Source organism: Aotus nancymaae, unplaced genomic scaffold (genome assembly GCF_030222135.1).
Source record: "Aotus nancymaae isolate 86718 unplaced genomic scaffold, 86718_ANA_hifiasm-v0.15.2.pri h1tg000043l, whole genome shotgun sequence".
In the NCBI taxonomy this organism is placed as follows: Eukaryota; Metazoa; Chordata; class Mammalia; order Primates; family Aotidae; genus Aotus; species Aotus nancymaae.
In genome coordinates, this window is record NW_026988457.1 from 5106495 (window position 1) to 5119685 (window position 13191).

Below are 13191 nucleotides of genomic sequence, written 5' to 3' on the forward strand. Positions count from 1 at the left end.
AAGAGTTATATATAATATATAAACTATTATATATAAAATATACAATATATAGGTAGCTCTATATATAGAGTTTTATATATATAACTATATATAATATATATATAAACCTCCTAGGAACACAGTTATAACACATATATAATATTAATATCTATATAAGTTACGCATATATTATATATTTGGTAGCGATGGGGTTGCTGAGGCTGGTCTCAAACTCCTGAGCTCAAGTAATTTTCCTACCTTGGCCTCCTAAAGTGCTGGGATTACAGGCATGAGACACCATGCCTGGCCTGGAATTTTACTTTTTTTGATTTTATTATTCAAGTGATTCCCCTGGTCCCAATTATAGGTCTCTAGCCTGCTCCACTGGAGTAGGCTAATCTGCTTTGCCCCTGGTTGTCCAGTCGTCTGGGAGGTCCACTTTGGACTTTGACTGACACCTGCAAGGGTCAGCGGAGTGAAGAGGCTGGGCCAGGCCCCCTGCCTTTGCCTCTTCCTCCTTCAGTCCTTGTCCACCTCTGGTTCCAGTGTGTGGAGCAGGTGCTGTGTCCTAGTAAATAAAGAAGAATCAAACAACCTCATAAAACTCCCCAGAAGTGACCAACCATGAAAATATGAGCTTATACCAAGTACCTGGCACTTTGTACTTGGGGTCATCTGCCACATGACAGGTCAGATGTCCCATGGCCAAGGGCTCGGGAGCTGGGGCTGGCGGCTGGTAGCAGCACTGGCCTCTTACCCTGGCTGTGGCCCTGAGGCCTTGCATGTGGGAAGTCAGGCTAGTGTTCCATGTGGGAAGTGTCCAGGTTCTTCCTGGGGATACTCTTCTGCCTGTGTATGTAAAGAGACAGATTTCTGGGGTGAGAAAGGCAGCCCCAGCTTTTAGAGGATCCTTGAAATCTCCCCAGGGCTCTGACTCGGAGCAAGAACAATCTCTAGAGAATAAGGGAGCTCGATCTTTTTTTAGTTCTGATTTCTATCCCAGTCATTAAAAATCAAGCTTTAAAAATAAGACCTTATCCATTATGTTTTAATAATCATCACTGGGGCTTAAAGTGACTAATAATAAAAGGTTTATGTTTAAATATTAAACACTAATGGTTTTTTTCTGCTCTTGAGAACTGGAGGCAGGCAGACAGTTGAAAATGGGTTCACAGTGTGTCCTGGGGTCTGGGCTGATGACTAAGGTGACCCCTGAGAAATGGCACCTGTAATTGGAGGCTTGGCTGTCCCCCACTCCACCCTTGCCTTGGTCCATGCCACAGTCCCAGGCTGCGTCTGTGCCCTGGCAGCAGGGTGGGGCTTCCCAAAAGGCTTTTGCATTTTTGTTTTCCCAAATGACCAATGGATCTGTTAGAGAGAAATCTATTGTTAATTCTTTTTTTTTTTTTTTGATGCCACAAGACTACTTTGAGGCTCAGAAAGCCAAATCCTTGATCTCAATAATAGTAGCTATTATCTGGCACTGAGCTGGCACTTTATATATATTGTGCTATTTAAAGTTTACAAGAACCCTGAAGGGTACACAATATTTTTCCTATTTTAAGTATGAGAATTCTGAGGCTTAGAAATTTTAAATAGCTTTCCAAGGACACCAGCTTGTAAGCAGTGGAAGGAAGATTTGGAATCAGTTTTTATCTGATTCCAAATAACACTCTTTCCATTGCCCTATCTCACACAACTAGCTAAGAATTACATAACGGATGTAGCCCTCTTGAGACATGATTTTACTTTTTCTGGACAAGCCTCTTTTCTTTTTTGAGTGAATGGTATTTCAAGGAGGATTTCAGAGCATGAGCAACCGGGCATAGTGGCATAAACATAGTAGAAAACACACTGGACTTCACCACGTGCCAGCCACTGTTCTGAGTACTTTGTAAGTATTAAATCATCGGATCCTCACAACCATGCCATGATGTAGTGTTTCAGTATGTTCAGGCTACTATACCAAAATACCATAGACTGGTGATGGCTTATCAACAACAGAAATGTGTTGCTCACAGCTCTGGAGCCTGGGAAGTCCAACTTCAAGGTGCTGGCAGATTTAGTGTCTGGTGAGCGCCTGCTTTCTGGTTCATAGATGGTGCCTTCTCACTGTGTCCTCACATGGTAAAAGGGGAAACAAGTTCTCTGGAGTTCCTTTTATAAGGGCATTAACCCTGGTTATGAGGGCTCTGCCCTCACGACCTAATCATGTTCCAAAGGTCCCATCTCCTAATACCATCCCCCTTGGAAGGTAGGATTGCAACAGAGGAAGTATTGGGGGCATAAATATTCAGACCATGGCATGCAGTTCCATTATTATCCCTCCATCCTTAAGTTGAGACACAGAGATGTTAAGCAAGTTGTCTAATGTCTGACAAGCAGCGAGTGGCTGAGCTGGGATTTGAACCCAGACAGGCTGGACCCAGAGCCCCGTGCTCTTAGACCTGTATAGAGGGCCTCTCTAACCAAGACAGAGGAGGCTACAGGAGGAGGCTTCATGTGGGGTGAGCACCAGTGACTGAGTTCTATTTTAGCATGCTGTATTTGAGGTAGACTTTTATGTATCCAAATGGAACTATCAAGAAGGCATTCAGGCCTCAGTTTAGTACATAGGTAGTACATAAAGCCTGAGATAAGATGGAACAATCTGTAGAGAGTGTGTGTGTGGAGAAGAGAGACCCATGGCCCCTTCCACATCCTGACGTTAGGCAGAAGAGGGAGGGTTGGAAAAGGAATCAAGTGGTTCCTCCCTTTCTCTCACACCCACATCCCAATCCTTAAGGAAGTCCTGTGGATTCCTGACTCCCCCCACTCCTTATCCCTGCCCAGACATCCACCTGGCTCTCTCCTACTATCTGCAGAGTCCCCTCGAGTCTGCTCTGATTCCTCTCTGGCTGCCAATATCCTTCCTAAGCTCTTGCCACACTAGCCTTCTTGTTTGGAACATGCAGGCACAGATGTACATTATATCAAACTCAGCCAGGGGCACCATCACTTATTTTCTTTGGAAACATTTTTTTTCCCCAAGGTGCCTAGAGTCTGCAAAATGAACTGTGATGAGAACATGGCATGCAGATCCAGCTCTTCTCTCTTCAACATGCATCATTAGCCCCATTCACCTTTGACAACTATGAGCAGTGGGACACATTTGGCTTGCTTCCTAGGGATTTCAGGGCAGAGTAAAATTCGCTTTGATTGAATAGGTGGGAATCAAGGTCAGCCTCCAAAACGGGTTTTCTTGGAAAAATAGAAACTATAATTTACCTCATGAATTGTATTTTTAAAAATTAAATTCTACTTCAATAATAAGAGGTGATAGAAGATGCTATTGTGTTTCCTTTTTTGCTTTGTTAAAGAATCAAGATTGAGACCAGCTGTGTGTAAAGGAGAACGCGTCAGCAGAATCTCTTTCTATTCCTTCCCTATCAAACCCCTTGAGAGAAGTAGTTGTTATTCCTTCCTTGCTTCTTGATCTTTTCCCAGCCCTCTGCAATATTACTTTTTCCTCCCTGGCTTCTTATTGCCTGTCTTCATTCACTCTTATTCCTTGTCTACCACCCACTGCCAGGAGACTGTCCTGTGTCCCAAGAGCATAGCCAGGCTCCCGATGTGGAATAGCGCTCCCTGTACAACATACCCCAGTGGCCCAAGCTCTCACACACTGCTCTGCCTTTGCTTAGGTCGCTCTCATTGCCTGACATGTATTTATCTCATTTTTATACTTAAAAAACTTGTTTATGACCAGATCAACTGTCCCTTCCTTGGAGAATATTCATCGACCACTCTCTGCCTCCTCCAGGAAGAACTGAGTCTTCCCAAGGCTTTCCCCATAATACTATGAGCAGACTGCAGTGCAGAGGATCAGAATATGCCAACCTTGAAGATGCCACTTTGGCTTAAGAATTGTTTTGAGCTGAAGGCAATTGAGAATCAGCAAATGGAGGAAAAGCTTTCTACCCTCCCTTTTTCTACCTGAAGGCAGACTATAAATTTCCCTTTGTGAAGTTGTTCCCCTTTCCTTTTCCTGTATCCAGAGTTGAAAAACAACAATTATCACTACAGACAGAAAGCTGGCACCAGGTTGGGTCTGCACAAACAAATGTTACTAATATAACCCTGATCATCCATTAATTTTCTCCATATATTTACTTTTCCACAATTTACCAACTCTAGAAGTCCCAATTCCTTTTCGTTTCCTTTGTCATTTCTCCATAAATTTATTGCCTTTCATTAAGAGAGTAATAAGCTCCACATTCTAACATGCCACTGAGTTGCTCATCATTGTTCTCCAGTAAGTACATCCACTGCATACATAAATAAATTCTGGTTTTTCCTCATGTTAATCTTTTATCAGTTTTATTTGTGAGTCCCAGTCACTCAATCAAAGAGGATAAATGGGGAGCTTTTTTCCTCCCTTATAGCAGGTACTGAGCTTACCTCAAAGTCATTGTGACATCATGTCTCTTTCTTTCATTAGACTATGCACTTTTGCATTTTTGGTATTTAACACAGTGGTGCAGAGTAGGTACCAAGTCCATGGTCGCTGAATAAATGAATGAATGAGTCACAGTGAGGCAAAATTCATAATTTTGCTGGAAGGTTGTCATCCTGATTATAAAGAGTCACATGCATGTCACCTCACTACCCAGTTGCCACCCTGACTCTCCTTCTAACTAATGCATAGAAGATGGCCCAAGAATTTAAAAACTGACAAAATTCCTGTTCCTGATTCTGTTACTGACTCACTCTAGCTCTTTAAATTATTCACTTCCTGTCTACAATGGTGTTTGTTGGCTTACAAAGCAAGGTGACCCTTGAGGGATGATAACAGCTAAGGGCTTACCAATGATTTCAGGATACCATGAACTGTGTAAATGTGAATGCTGTTATGAATCAATAAAGTGGGTGAGGGAATCGAAACTGCTCCGCTCTCTCTTGAATTGCTAACTGCTTTATCTGTCAAATTGAAAAAGTACTAAAACCACCCCAAGGGGAGAGTCTTGGTATTCACTCTTCCTCATGAGTAATTTCTTATTAAGAATAACAAATAAGACAAGAAGCCAGAATTCCAGACAGGGGGGTTGAGTGGGGGTGTGGGGGTGAGAAGTTAGGGGGCTTGTGGCTTTCTCTGGTGTACTAATTCCCACTTTTGGTGTGTTTATTTAAGTATGTGTTTGCAAACAGAATGATGCATAAATTGTTAGTACCCAAAGGCAGTTCCTGTGAAGGGAAAGACTTTATAAATGTTGCAGCAACTTTTTTTTCCGAGGGGTGCTGAGGGGTCCTGAAGGGATCAAGAGCTGTTGTGGATGTTTCTCCCTTTATGTTCCTGCTGTGAGAAGAGGTTTCTTGGAACTGCCCTAAGGGTTTGGGAGGCCCTCTCATTTTCTCCTAAGCCAGGGTGAGCATCAGGTGCTGCTGGACCCCTGGCTTACCCACAGTGGGTAGCTTATGATGGGAAATAATTAGCTGATTTAGTCCATGGCTGGAGGAGGGAGGCCATGCTGAAAGCCAGCTAGCCTGGAGTGAGAACATGTAGGTTCCCAGCAGTCAGGCATCAGTTAATACCAGGACTAAACAAGGACAAGCGGTCTCTCAGGAAATGAAGGTCCCCTTTTAGATGATGATTGGGCTTCAGGCCTAAAAGTGAGGACCCTGGTGTGCTGGCTTTTCTCATGTGCTTCGTAACCATGGCCTGCATACCACCCAATATTACTGGATGCAGATGGTGACCTGGGTCCTGAATTCCACCTCCCCACTTCCCTGTGAGGTATTGAGGGGTCTTCTTTTGACTTAGGAGTTTCCTGAGGGCCCTGTGGGGAGGAGGAGGGGCCTGTGGGGGTGGCAGGCATGGTGGTACTAAGGGGCTTGGCACTCATTCTGCAGACGTCACTGGGAGAGGGAAGAACAATTCCACCTGTGTGAAGACTGAGTGGCTGCAGGTTTTGGACTCTGGTGATGTGCGGTGTTCAAGGAAGAGGTTTGCATCCCACCCTGGGAAGGGCCAGCCTTACACTCAGGCTGAGCCAAATGTCCCTTTCCAATGCCAAAAAGAAGACCAAAGAGCTGTGTTCTGAGATTTTTAAAAGGTTCAGTTATTGATATACAGCCACATGCATATATAAAATACGAAAACATAGGGTATAATTGTTACAATAATCGTGGGTGTGTTAGAGTGTGTTTTGTATGCATATATGTAGTATGTGTGTGTGTGCATTCTCATATTCTCAAGATAATACACATATAACCCCTTCTCTAATCACATTTTTCCTGGAAAACTTGGAAATCATCCCCTTTGTATCTAGTTTCAAAGACTCCAATAGGAGGAAATAAATTTTTTTTCGGGTTAAAGCAGCACACATGAAGTTAAAACTGGAAAAAGACCATTGAGATTTTTATTCAATTTATACCTCATTGTAAAAACAGGAGAAGTATCTTGGGAAGCACTTAGAATCTATTGAGTCTGGAGGTCCTGAGTGGGCACTGACTTGTCTATTAGGGACGTGTTTACTGATATACCAAGTGTACTAGGGGCTGGGGACAATCAGATCCTAATGAACTCCAGGAGGCTCCTGACCCTTTTGTATCCATTCCAGGGTCAAATGCTGATATATTTGTAGATTTCATTTTTGTGACTACATCCCAGAACATACTGTTGAGTTAAACCACCCTTGCTCCGGAAAGGTGTTACACACTTAAGAAACAACAACTGCAATAACAAACTAAAGCTTGACGAAGCGCTGCAGAAAGATTGAAATCAGTCACTTTCAGAGCATTGAGGGACCCCTGTGATTGGCGGCCTGTCAACATTGCCAGTTTGTTTACATAAATGTAAATTTCATGTTCTATGGGCATGATCCCAGAAGGTTGCCCCTAAAATGTAATCTGTTCCCCTATTTTCAAGGGTGACTTTGCTATGACAAAACAAGGATGGGCTTAGCTTCTTGGATATTCCATTCGAGATTACAATGGTTTCCTTATTGATAAACCTCAGGCCTGAGCTCCTCAGTAAGTATTTCACAAGACCAGTATGATGATTGGCCCTGGCTATTTATTCATAAACACATTACATTTTGAATAAGCTTGTGAATAAATACATTAGGAGTTGCATACGATTGTGGTGGTTGTGGACTCTGTCTTAGAGTTGATGGACAGTAATCAGCCACAGGCTGGGTTGAGGGGCACAGTAGAGGCCCCTAGAGATAGATATTTCTACAGAACCTGTTTGTAAGTACTGATGGATTAGCTGGGTCATCTTCTGACAGGTCAGGTTAAAAAAAATTTTTTTTAAGAGACAGGATCTTTCTCTGTCACAGAGGCTGCAGGGCAGTGGTGCTATCACAGCTCACTGCAGCCTCGGCCTCCTGGGCTGAACCGATCCTCCCACCTCAGTCTCTTGGGTAGCTAAGACTACAGGTGAATGCCACCACACTTGGCTAATTTTTAAATTTTTTTGTAGAGATGGGGTCTTACTATGTTGCCCAGGCTGACCTTGAACTCCTGGCCTCAATGAATCCTCCTGCCTCAGCCTTCCAAACTGCTGGGATAACAGGTGTGAGCCACTGTGCCCAGCCTCAGACAATAAGTTTTAGTGAGGTGAGATGGATGTATTCTCACATCTCTCTTTTAAAGTTTATAGTTCAATGATTTAAAAACACACATACACATGCACATGTATATCAGGGATGGCAAATAGGTGCCATCTTTCGTGGAAATGCCAGTTGATTGGTGAATACTACCCTGAGCTCTGCACTGAGAAGAATTATGAACCTGTGGGAAGGCCCTATGGGAAAAAATTGGAATAGTTGATTAGAGACATCCTGTAAGGGAATGGACATTCTTGGGGGTTGAGGGAGATTTTCTATACAAATATGAGGGCCTTTCTTGTAGGGGATGCTGAAGTAGTGTGGAAGAATGAACTACCACATTGACGTGGGTTTCCAACCTGTCAGTTGCATTATTATTTGATTCCAGCTTGTTAAAATAACTGCAGTTTTTTTAACTGCTCATTCAATGCGTACTAACAGTTTCCTCAAAACATCTAAAGCTCAATTAGAATTTGTGTACTGAGTATAAACAAACAACTCAACTGAAGACAGGAAATGGGAAAGAAAAATAGTGAGTTCATTTTAAGCTAGTTATATACACAACAATTAACATTAAGTTAAATCCCTCTGTTACCCATAAACTTACATTAACCATGTTTCCTGATTTCCCACTATTAACTCAAACATTGTTTCACAAACTTTGACCTCCATAAACACAGGAAACATGCATTTTAATAGGGTAAAGATGGGCTTTGTTGTAAAATAATTTTGTAAGAGATCCCTTATCTCTTTGTATTTGATAGCAGGGGAAGGAACCTGTGACTTATGAAGGAGGAAAGAGAAGAGTCAAATTTATGTGACTTGAGCCCTTTGCCTCAATCTGATTAGTTAGCAAATTGTTTTTTAAATTGTTTAGTTCACTAAGCCATTAATTCAGCTTCCTTATCAGCACAGAACAAGGCATTTTACAGCAAAGCACTGGAATAAACAAAAGCACTCTAACTCCGTGTGATTTGCTTCATCGTTTCATTAAAGCTAACTCTGTTTAAATTGTGTTTGATTTCATATTTTCCTCTCTTGAAGAAGGGCTTATATTATTTTATTTGCCCATAGGTTAAAACCAAACCAAACCAAAAAAAAAAAGATGTTTTCAGACAGTGATTGTACCATTTAGATATTGCATTCAGCTACTAGTCACAGATACCCAACCAGAGTCGTTTAACCAAACTAGAAGTTTATTTTCTCTGCCATAAGAGAAGGATGGATGATGGCATGAGCCCAGTGGCACTGTGCAGTGCCATGGACCCAGGCTCCTTGAGACTTCTTGATCTTCATCTTTGACTGCTGGCTTTCATCCTCAGACTCACCTCATGGTGCAAGGTGGAAGGAGCTTCAGCAGCCATCATGCCTCCATTCCAGGGAGGAAGCAGGAGGAAGAGGGGCTGGGCTTCTTTTAAAAAAACCTTTCCAAAAGTCACACTCCATCACTGGCCATGTTCCAGATGACTCTCACTGGCCTTTTGTTGATTTCACCCACCTCTGTGGCCCTTGGCCACTCAGTCACCCCTGTATGGACTCTGACCCGGCCTGACAGCACATCGGCTCCTGCCTGCACCCTGCATATCTTGTTCCGAGGATTCCTCATTGCTTCTGAGACCTGAGGAGCTGCAGAGTCCACATGACACCCATGCAAGTATGATCCAGAAATGAGGAAGAGTTGTTGCATCACAGGTGGAGCTTTGGCTAGGGGGAGATGAGAGCGGTCAGCGTGAATGAGATAAGCTCTTCTCCCCTCCAGCCCCCACCTGCAGCAGTCCATTTGCCTTTTGGGAGAGGGCCCCATGAAATTAAGTAGTCAGTTGCACTGTCCAGCTTACATATTCTCATATCAGCTATCTCTCCTCCCCTGCCTTACTTCCCCTGTCCCTCCCCTCTACTCCTCTGGGATTGCATTTCCCAATAAATTAGTAGCACATATAGTTTTGTGTCAGGTTCTGTTTTCTTAGGAACCCAGGCTGAGGCAGGGCAGAGCTTGGTGACATGGCCATATTCTATTGCTAAGGAGCCAAACAGTGAATTTTAGCTGGTAATATTGACATCTCTAATAAGATCAGATTTCTGTTGCTAAGGAAGGGTGGAGGAAGCCTCTGCTATAATGACACACAGTATACATCTCAACTGCAGGCCAAGTCAGCACTGAAAAATTCCATCAGCTGCATTTTGCTAAGCTGGAGATACTGGTGCCTTTGGGAATGCAGCACAGGAACAAAAGCAAATTGAGACAAATTGCACCAGTGGAGATGGTTTTTCCCTCTTGAGTCTAGAAGAGCCCCACTATCTAGATGCAGCCTGCAGCTATAGTCCCCCATGGCCTGGTGTAATTCAAGCTAAGCTGCTTCTAGAGAAGACGGTCTTAAGAGATCTTGGCTGCCTTGCCAATGAAGTTACTCAAGAGGCTGCTCACTGCCCCCAAAGGTCTATTATTTTTTATTAGGACTGTGGAAAGTGGGAATGAATAGATGCCAGTAGAAGTGAAGTAAGGTAGGGAGACCAGATGAAAATAGAAGTTCAAGACTTAAAAAGATTTAAGTAGCCTTACTCTACTGGGGCAGGGCCATTGGCACCAAGAAAGCAGCTGGTTAAGATGCAGTGAGCTGGACATGGTGGCTCACGCTATAATCCCAGGACTTTGAGGGCCGAGGCAGGAGGATGACTTGAGTCCGGGAGTTCAACACCAGCCAGACCAGCATAGCAAGACCAAGTCTCTACAATAATAAAAATGAAAAAAAAAAGCTGGGCATGATGGTATGTGCCTGTAGTCCCAGCTACTTGGGAGGCTAAGGAGGAGGATCGCTTGAGCCCAGGAGTTCGAGGCTGTAGTGAGCTATCATGGTAACACTGCATTCCAGCTTGGGTGACAGAGTGAGACCCTGTCTCTCAGAAGAAACCAAAATAGTTGAAGTTGGAGAAATAAAATGGGTTACCCAGAGACTGTTAAGGATGGAAGATGAGAACAAGGCCTCAGGAGTTTAATCTGTGTGGAAGTTTTTCTTGGTTGTGTATACAGGGTCTGGTACCTTAGGCTTGATTGTTTTGCGTTCAGCATTTTTTTCATTCTAATTTTGAACATTATTTGCAAAATACAAAATCTCTGAAAAGTTTCATGCCTTAATCATATTATTGATTGATTAATACCTAAATAGGGATTAGTTGATACATTCTGAGAGCCACAGGACCCTTGGCTGTGGAGTGTGGGGATACGGGGCTGGCATGTGGAAGAGAGCACCTGGGGCCTGAAGTGGACAAAAGGACAGAGTCACCAGCAAAGGGCTGGCTGAAGTCCACAGTGTTTGATTCCCTTCCCTAAGCAGCTCATCAAAGTCCAGAATGTTAGAACTATCAGGAAGAGTACAAACAGTGCCTATTATATCACAAAACATTAGTCAAAAATCGCAGTGCAACCCAGATTGTCTTAATAAATGAGCAAAGCCAGAACAAACTGTTCACAGCCTAATTTTATTAGGTGCTTCTCAAAGTGCAGAGAGAAAGGACAAAATCAGATAGGATGCTTTAGGCTGCAAGTAACAGAAAAATCCAGACTCAGTGCTCTTGAATAATATGGCCAGTTGCAAGGCTGGTTATTCAGAAGTTCAACAGCATCTTTGGAGGCCCAGTGTTTTCTTTCCCTCCTTCTGTGTGGTTCTGCCATCCTCAGTATGCCGGCTGGGCTCTCCTCTTGGTCCCAAGGTGGTTGCATGGGCCTGGACAATGCAGCAGAAATGCAAAAATGTTTGGTTCTCCAAATATTTCTTCTCAAGTTTCAATTGTATCAGCAAGAAGACTTCCAGAATCCCTTCAGTCAACTTCCTCTCCACCCTTGCCCAAGCCTTACCCTGGGAGAGAAAAGGAGCTACCACAATTGGCTTAAATTTATCTTGATACACTGCTTAGGACTGGAGCTAGGGCCCATTTTCCCGAAAGCACTTAGCCATGAGGAGGAGGCTGGAAACCTGATGGAAATCTTAACCTTTCTGAGACTCAGTTCATCTGTAAGACTGAATTAATAGTTGTGTGTACTTCACAGACTGGTTGTGTTGAATAAATAAGATAATGGGTGCGAAGTGTGAACCACAGAGCAAACACTCAGTTAGTGGTTGCTATGATTACAGGAGTTTCATCTCCAGAATGTGTATCCCTCTTGTCACAGAAAGAAGATCCCAGCAAGGGGAGAATCATAGTTGCAGTGCCTGTGGCACTCAGGGAAGGTATTCTTTCTGTTTGATGCCGAAGCACTAGTCCTCACTCTTGTGTCTAAGCCATAGTCTTTCTATCTCCGCTACAAGAAATCAGGGACATTTCACGATCCTGGCATTACAATTCTTTTGTCAGCTTCTGCTGCAACAGATGACACACAAGCTGCAGAATTTGGACAGTAAGTTAATGGAGGGTTAAGCACGTACATTCCCTGTGTACTACTCAAGGGAAAACATATTCTCTGAGGTTTTGATCTCTGGGGTCTCAATAAGCTGCCTTGCTGGTAAGGACGGCATTCCTTATGTTCTGACTGCATTCAAGGCAGGCCCTCAGGCTTAGGCCTGAGGCTCCTCAAGGCCTCTCCTGCTGCCACTCTGGCTTCCCCAAACTGGGACAGACATACACATCAGAGACACCAACCTACGTTTGAACACTGGCTCAGCTGCCTACCAGCTGTGTGACTGTGTGCAAGTCACCGAACATCTCTGCAGCTCAGCTTATTTTATTTTTTCATCTAGAAAGTAGGTTTAATACCTATTGCGCAAAGCTGTGAGGTTACAGATAATGCGTGTGAAGTAGCTATTGTGTAACATACATTTAATAAGTGATAGCTGCTATTATTACTAATTGGGTTCATCTTTGTAAATATGTATGTGTATATCTTACTTATTTTTAACAGCTTTATTATATTTATTATGCTATATAAAGTATAATTTACATACAGTAAAATATGTTCATTTTAAGTGTATGGTCTAAGAAGCTTTGGCTAATGCATATCCATGTAACCACCACCAAGATCGACATATTGAACATTTCTATCACCCTAACATTGAAGGCAACCCTGACCTCCCTCTCTGGCCTCACACAATCACTGATTTGCTTTCTGTCATAGGTTTCTTGCCTTTTCTTGAGTTGCATAAAAATAGACTCATACAGTCTTTTGGTCTGGCTTATTTCCCCTTGCATAATGCTTTTGGGATTTGTTTAGCATCATATGTATATTAGTAGTTTGTTCCTTTATATTTCTGAATAGAATTCCATTTGCCAGTTGATGGACATTTGAATTATTTCCAGCTTGGAGCTATAATTAATAGTGATGCTATAAACATTCACGCATATTGTGTGCACATATGCTTTTATTTCTCTTGGGTGACTACCTTGAAATGGAATTTCTAGGTGATACGGTATATTTAATTTTATAGGAAACTATTAACTGTCTGCCAAAGTGGCTGTAGCATTTTGCTCTTCCACCAACAGCTCATGAAATTTACAGTTGCTTTAAATCTTCCCCAGTATTTGATATTGCCATTTATTTTAATTTTAGCTATTCTAATGTGTGGCTGGAGGTGTCTCATGGTTTTAATTTTCATGTCTCTGATAACTAGTGATGCTGAGCATCTTTTCATGT